An 8,703-nucleotide genomic window follows, 5' to 3' on the forward strand; every position below is an offset into this window, starting at 1 on the left:
AGTTAGCAGTATCCTTTAACTTTACTTTCCGCTACATAGATGATATTCTCTCACTAAATAATTCAAAATTTTGTGACTATGTTGAACGCATCTATCCCATCGAACTTGAGATAAAGGATACAACAGATACAGTTAAGTCTGCCTCATATCTTGACTTACATCTAGAAATTGACAATGAGGGTCGGTTGAGAACAAAACTTTATATAAAAAGAGATGATTTCAGCTTCCCAATTGTAAACTTTCCAGCAGCCCATGCATACGGAGTATATATCTCCCAGTTGATACGATACTCCAGGGCTTGTATTTCCAATCATGATTTCCTTGATAGAGTGTTGCTGCTAACAAGGAAGCTATTAAACCAAGAGTTCCAAGTGGTGAAGTTGAAATCATTCCTTAAATTTTACGGACGCCATCTAGAGTTGGTTGACCGTTACGGAATATCCGTTTCACAGATGATAGCGGATATGTTCCTAATGTCGTAACTACAATCCCGTCCCCTTTTCCCGATGTGACCTACCGAATTAGACTTATTACCGGGTTTGTACTAACATGAGCAACACGACGGGTGCCACATGTGGAGCAGGATCTGCTTTCCCTTCCGGAGCACCTGAGATCACCCGCAATTTTTGGTGGGGTTCTTGTTGCTTAGTCTTCAGTTTTCCATGTTGTGTTTTGTGTACTATTGTTTGTCTGTTGGTCTTTTTCTTTTTTAGCCATAGCGTTGTCAGTTTATTTTCGACTTATGAGTTTGAATGTCCCTTTGGTATCTTTCGCCTCTCTTTTACATTTTACCTAGCTGAGCTGGTCCAATTCAATTGATCCTGCTTGTAATTTCTACTCAGTAAAGTGTTCCTTTCAAATCACTATATTCGTATGGTAATTCTGTTAATCAGTTTTCTCTGAACAGGTCATAATTTTTATGTTTTTGTCCGTAAGCTGAGCAGATCCGATTTTATTGTACAGTGACTTTTGTAATATAATTATGCATGTTGCTACAAATGATATTTTTCAGTTAACTAGTGATCAATTTGGATCTAATGTTATTTCTATTATTAATCTCATTGCTTCTGTTAACAGTAATTGTTGCATTTTGTTGTCGTCTATTTTACCTAGACCAGTTGATTACAGATTTTCAGAGGTTATTTTAGGCAGTTTTAATGCAGAATTAAGGGATTTGGCGTTAAATCACAGTGATCTTAGTATTCAAATTCATGTCTTGTAATAGACCTTTTTATGATAAGTGTATGGTGGCCGATTGCGGCCATTTCGCGTTTTCTCCTTTCACTTTCACGCGAAATCGAGAAATCGGGAAATCGAGAAATCGAGAAATCAAGAAAGCAAAAACGCGAAAACGGGAAATGAAATAGATTTCCCGATTTCTCGATTTTGCATTTTCGCTTTCCCCATTTTCCCGATTTCCCTATTTCTCAATTTCTCGATTTCGCTTTCTCGATTTCTCGATTTTGCGATTTCGCGTTTGCAAAGTGAGAGGAGAAAACGCGAAAACGCGAAAAGGTGAAATGGCCGCATCCGGCCACCATATAAGTGTGGAAATCCAAAATTTCCTTTATTTGATCAAATTGACCGACTGCATTTGAATCATGCAGGCATTAATGAAATGATTCATTTTATTGCTAATACCTTAGCTCATTTATAGACAGTAAGTGAGAATTTTAAGGTTCAACAGGGAGGCATATTTTCTCTGACCCCCAAATATATTCGGGGGGAGAGTTTAGTGCTTATCCTTGACCAATTTATGTTGGTTTTTAACAGACAGGAGTGTTACCTAAAGCTTATCTCCTTTCTGCACTGGAGAGGTTTATGGCAGCTGACTCCCAATTAGTAATTTTTACACGATTTATTTGGCTGACCTTCAGTTTGACGGTTTTTTTTTGAAAAATAGGTTTTTGTACCTTCTGTTTGAGTAAGTTACATGAACTTGTATTGTGACTGTCATTTGTTTTTGTGTTGTGTGTATAGTTTATGTTGTGTAGACCTGTAAGTTTTTGTGTTGTGTGTATAGTTTATGTTGTGTAGACCTGTAAGTTTTTGTGTTGTGTGTATAGTTTATGTTGTGTAGACCTGTAAGTTTTTGTGTTGTGTGTATAATTTATGTTGTGTAGACCTGTAAGTTTTTGTGTTGTGTGTATAGTTTATGTTGTGTAGACCTGTAAGTTTTTGTGTTGAATGTATAGTTTATGTTGTGTAGACCTGTAAGTTTTTTGAGATGCTGATCTAATCCTAATAAATGTTTTTACAGACTTTTTTTGTTTGAAATTTGCAAGAGTGATTTAAAAGATTGAAGAGTAAATTGTAACGCCCTTACGGAGTATAAATAATCACGGTGTATATTCAGAACGCTTACTTTCCGATTCAATCGACGGTAACGCTTGCTTTCCGTTACACGTAACACTTGCTTTCAGATTTTTGTTGACAAAGAAGCAGGAGACAGGAAATGAGGATGAGTGATGCTTCAAATGCGTTGTTTGCGGTGTTCTCTCTTGTATCTCACTGAACACTACACCTATTTTAATTGATGAAAAAGTTATTCATGGCATTATGAAAGTGTTAATCAGGTCGTAAACGGTACCACAAACGCAACACTGTAAACGATTGAACACAAGAATGCATTTATTTTGTATGTAGCTGTTTAAAACATTTAAATTAAGTCAGTTTTTAAATCATTTAGTTGCCTTCTTTTCATTTTAACTGTTCAATATCTTAAAATCATTTGATCTAGTCATAAATGCCCGTTGAAAAAAAATCACAGGAAACGCTGTCTTTCAGATTGTTTATTTTCAGCGTCGTTCTGGGAAACGATTGCTTTGCAATTTTCAGGAAACGACTTCTTTCCGATGGAACGATTTGCCATGATTGTGTTTTTGTTTTTAATGTTTATTAAGTAAATTGGTTATTCACTTTTTTTAAAGATTGTATCAACCTACCTTTCAATAAAATTGAGAATGGAAACGGGTAATGTGTCAAAGAGACAACAACTCGACCAAAGAGCAGAAAACAGCTCAAGGCCACCAATGGGTCTTCGACACAGCGAGAACATCCCGCACCCGGAGGCGGGCTTAAGCTGACCCTAAACAAAAAATGTATACTGGTTAAGAAAAAATGGACCCTCTTTCTTTTGCAATACCGGAAAGTACGCGTTTCCGGAATCGGAAAGCAAGCATTACCGACTATTGAATCGAAGAGCAAGCGTTCTGAATATGCATTGCAAATAATTGGCCGTCCTTCACAAAACACCATGACTGTTCTACTTGCTTTGTAAAGGCAGGGAGACAGTATTTCATAACTAGGAGTTGTTTCCCTTTCCAAAAAAAATCCCAACTTGGATTTAAAGATAGTTATTGCAAAATTAAACTTTAGAAATTACATATCACATAGAAGCTTTAAGATGTAAGGACAACATATCTGTTATCACATGTTAGGTGAATTATTAAGGTGATACATGTTCTAACAGTTTCGTAGATAATTTGTTATAACATTCAAAAGACGCAATTGATATAATTTTTCGAAGAAACAATATTTAGTTAACAATACTCTTCACCATAATGTCAAGGAAAGAGAAGTTACGTAGTTAAAAAATATATCACATTTCTTCATGGGAAAAGTATTGTTATCTGAACATCCTTTTTAAAAGAGTATATTTATACATTGCGTCTTTTGAATTAAACATCTTTAAACATCATTACACTATAATTATTAATGGTTTTTCATTCATAATTTGTCATTCTTTTTAAAGAATTTGACAGGACTTTTTATTCAATGGAAATATTTGTTTATGTAATCGAGTACATTAAACCAGATGATTTTCGTGGAATTGACATTGCAAAGGAAGAAGGAATGCTTTTGTGAAAGAAACAAAGCTGTACTAAAGAGGATCGGCAATCAAAGTTAAAAGGCTGAAAAGACCTTGTTGTTTACATATGTATTTATCATATTAATACATATGTATTTATCATATTACATATGTATTTATCAGTTTCTATAATAATCACTCTTTTGTGTATCATATCAGAGACAGAATCGTTCCAGACGTAACAAGGATGTTATTGGTAGTGGATGATGACATTGTAGTTTAAACTGGTCACGTGCTGAGCTATGCAAGACTAAAACTGATTTAACCCGAATAATTCAGTCGTTATATTCCACTGCTCTACGATGGCTCCCTCGCCAGTGGAAGAGTCGATCACGGGGAGGGACTGAATTATTCGGGTTAAAACTGATTAGGATAATTACATGACATTAGCGTAGCTCCCATTAATGCCTCAACAAATTTTGACCGATACATAGTAAAGAAGATAAATAGATATTAATATATAACGTGTATTCCCTAGGATATAGTATAGGATAGAGTGAAGATGGTTTCAACCATGACATGATGCTTGATTTTCGTTGACGTTTGATAGACGTGGTTTTCAACAGACACCTTCTACCGACATGTATTTGGAATAATATGAACTATGCTTCATAGTTCAACAAGTTATAATACATAATGTATATACACGCATTTTGGAAACTTGTAAAGGTACAAGACATAGTTGATCTATTATAACTTGAATTTCGCCGAATCAAAACAAACACATTTTAGAGGTAATCATGATTCTGTTAGGACCTGTCTTAATTTGTTTAATATTAAACAATAGTTTCTTTTGAATGTAATGATTAAATGCGCATTGGAAAATACTATCATTTCAAGATAAAAAGTTCACAAATCTTAATTTTTTATAGATAAGAATTTTCTGCCGGTACGTGGTCAATCTAGGATCTCCCCCTCCTTTTCAAAAGAGAGAGAGAAAAAACACAGCACTTCTAATTTAAAGATAGAAATTATGATTCAAATTATAAATGCATTGTAATTGAAATTGATGTAAAGGTATGAAAAATTCTCTTTGTCAAATAATAATTTTCTAAATCAATTTATGTTTTATCCTGCATACATATACGACTGGCGAGCACCTAAACTTCACTAAAACAGAAAATCCTTATCGAAAGGGGGTGGGCGATCGTTTTGTATTGCGGTACACATTCTATACCAGACCTTATCCAACAGTAAAAAGGTTGTTCGTTTGTATGTGCCGAATGTATAAATACTCAGTCACGTCAAGTCGGAATGGAAACGTTATAAATCTGATGTGCGATGCTCTCCATACGTTATAGAACACTTGAAACAACTCTGTCAGGGGTCCAAAAGGGGCCTTGTGCAAGACAAAATCTCTGTCTAACATGCTCTCCTTTTCCAGTTTCAGTCGAAATTTGTGTTATCATCCTAATCGACCCACTGTGTAGAACTTATCTATTGAAATATGGTTAATTTGTTCGTGTGCTGAATATGCATGAAATGTGTGTCACTGTTGTAAGGCAAACAACAATCTATCAGCGTAACCTGTATATATGCAGAAAACTATTTTACGACGCCGGTTCGCCATTATCCGCATCAGGGTCTATGCCGGAACTGCGCTGAAGCTTTGACTGAGACTTAATTAAATTATTTATTTTACATAGGGGGATCCAGGGGGCTGGAGGGCCCGTGCCCCCCCCCCCTTTCGTTGGTAAAATTTGGTTGATTATATAGATAATCACTGTAGCGGACCCCCTCTTATGGCAGTCAGTGGGCCCCCCTTATTAAAGTTCTGGATCCGCCACTCCCAATCCTCAAATAGTTTGCCTCGCTAGAAATAAGGGTCAAGCTACGCTACTGGTGGATTAAGCCCTTAAAATAAGGGTCAAGCTACGTTACTGGTGGATTAAGCCCTTAAAATAAGGGTCAAGCTACGTTACTGGTGGATTAAGCCCTTAAAATAAGGCCCAAGCTACGCTACTGGTGGATTAAGCCCTTAAAATAAGGGTCAAGCTACGTTACTGGTGGATTAAGCCCTTGAAATAAGGGTCAAGCTACGTTACTGGTGGATTAAGCCCTTAAAATAAGGGTCAAGCTACGTTACTGGTGGATTAAGCCCTTAAAATAAGGGTCAAGCTACGTTACTGGTGGATTTAGCCCTTAAAATAAGGGTCAAGCTACGTTACTGGTGGATTAGGCCTTAAAATAAGGGTCAAGCTACGCTACTGGTGGATTAAGCCCTTAAAATAAAGGTCAAGCTACGCTATTGGTGGATTAAGCCCTTAAAATAAGGGTCAAGCTACTGGTGGATTAATCCCTTAAAATAAGGGTCAAGCTACGCTACTGGTGGATTAAGGCCTTAAAATAAGGGTCAAGCTACTGGTGGATTAAGCCCTTAAAATAAGGGTCAAGCTACTGGTGGATTAAGCCCTTAAAATAAGGGTCAAGCTACTGGTGGATTAAGCCCTTAAAATAAGGGTCAAGCTACGCTACTGGTGGATTTAGCCCTTAAAATAAGGGTCAAGCTACGCTACTGGTGGATTAAGCCCTTTAAATAAGATTCAGTTTGCTAACATTGTAGAAGATTAACTTTGATATTTGATGAGAGAAAAATACATTGGAAAGACTCGAGAAACTTTCTCCATGAAAGGAAAGTGGTACATTTAAGTACAATGTCTCACAAACATGAATCTCTTTTCCCATAACTAACAGTATATATAAAGATATATTATTAATCGAATATTTTTTAGGATTTGTGATTCGTTAAAACTTGATCACATGCACATTTGCATTTACTCAGTTTGCACGCTAATACTGTTGTGTTTAGCTTTTCGTAGGTCAAAAACAGTATATTGCACTGGGCATACAGCATGCTACTAAAAATACATACTAGAAATCCCCAATTATACATTGTTCATGCAATAGTTGGTGATTACTAATATAACTATTGTAGCCTTTGGTTGAGGTCAATACTATGCTATATCGACCTAGAGAAGCATATCGACCTCGGACTTCGTCCATAGTCAATATGCTTCTCTTAGGTCAATATAACCTCGTATCGACCTCATACAAAGGCTATAATTGTATAAGAAAAAGTCTCATAAACATTCGAAAGCTACCTACTCTGTTGGTTGTGTGGATTAAAAAAATCTCAAAAATAAGGAAGGCATCTCTTGTGAGAGTGCTGTGTTCTTTTCACTTGGGACAAGCTTTTTTTGTTGATCTAATGAAAATATATTCATCTCTTGCTGAAAGTTGGTGCATCGTTTTTCTCTCGGGACAAACAATTAGTTTGAAACTGACATCAACATTGAACTGATCCTTACTATAGAAGAAACGACTGTCAGAATGGGGTTGTGAAATCTGATGCTCAAAATTGGAAAATTAACATGCTCGCTAAATTTATGAAAACTCTTCGAGGGTTCTGAATCCGTCAATGCTGTATTAATTGTTACATATAAGCTTGCTCATGTATTCGAATACAATTTCTTGAAAAGCGTTTTAACGATCAAAACATATTTGGTTATTTTCTGATGAATGGAAGGCAATTCGAAGAATAAAATTGATCCATCAGCTAGACGTGACTTGATGCTAAGTCGCTCTTGTCCGAGAATACTATTACACCGAACAGTCTGTTCTGGATTATGGAAAGGCAATCATAAACTATCAGACCCCTCTACATTCTGCTTCGGAATTATTAAATCGTGCATATCATTTGTTTAAATTATTATGAATATAATGATATATTGATTGATGTTTGCTTTATGCCGCCTTCGTACATAAATGCTTTATCGCGGATACGAGGAGGTGTGGGTATACGTCAATGACAGCAACCCGACATAAAAAATACATAACATATAGATGTCAACATACAGTGTTCTCCAATAAAAAATTCTGCAAAAAATATTTGATAAAAAGCCCACATACTAATGATATTAAGTTAAGCGCTTGACTAGTACTATATAAAATATATTATTATATATTATTAATATAAAACCCATAAAACATAATGCCCCGCTCACACTATCACATTTCCATGTTTAGGGAACTTCGAAATCTGGGTCAAATCACTAATTTGGCATTTATTTTAAAAGGCTCACATCACAATGAGTATATGTACTAAACAAGTTTATGTGACCACAACTTAATTTCAAACTATCTTAAATCTATATTTTAAGTTGATTCAGCACGGGCTAACGGGCGGACGGACCGGGAAACACGATGCCTCGTACTATCGTAGGAGGGCCACACAATTAGACAACTATGTAGATGAAATCACAACTTCATGACAAACTACGTTTAACAAAACCTTTAACTTGATTCAATACTGGCTAACGGATGGACATGAAACCTGATGCTTCTCAGCTATAGTGGGCGGGCCAAAAAATCAATTTAATATTCTTACATGCATTGTATTCAGTCCATTATCTTATTAAATTGTTTGAATCGGTGATATTTTGAGAAAATAGGCCAAGTGGGTACTTGAAAATACTTGAAAATACACAAAGAAGATACCAACTGACAATCAAAGGCAATGCATCTATAAAACAAAATAGACAATACAATTGTCAAAATAAACTTAAAAAAAAACACGATCAAACAGGATATAGGTTTCATTGCTTAGAAAACTGAGGTAACTGAACTCGAAAATAAAAAAAAAAATAAATGAAATAAAGCAGCTAATACATTGTGTTTGCAATTTTTTTAATGAAAATAGTTTATAAAGTGATTCTATTGTTGTTTGGTTTCTAAATTTGGACTGAAATTTGTGAACAGTTATCATGTAAACAGGACCACCAAAAAAATCCCCGTTCCGTGAGCAATTTTCACGTCCAGTATATATAGTTAAA

The sequence above is a fragment of the Mytilus californianus genome, unplaced genomic scaffold (genome assembly GCF_021869535.1).
Source record: "Mytilus californianus isolate M0D057914Y unplaced genomic scaffold, xbMytCali1.0.p SCAF_2, whole genome shotgun sequence".
Taxonomy (NCBI): Eukaryota; Metazoa; Mollusca; class Bivalvia; order Mytilida; family Mytilidae; genus Mytilus; species Mytilus californianus.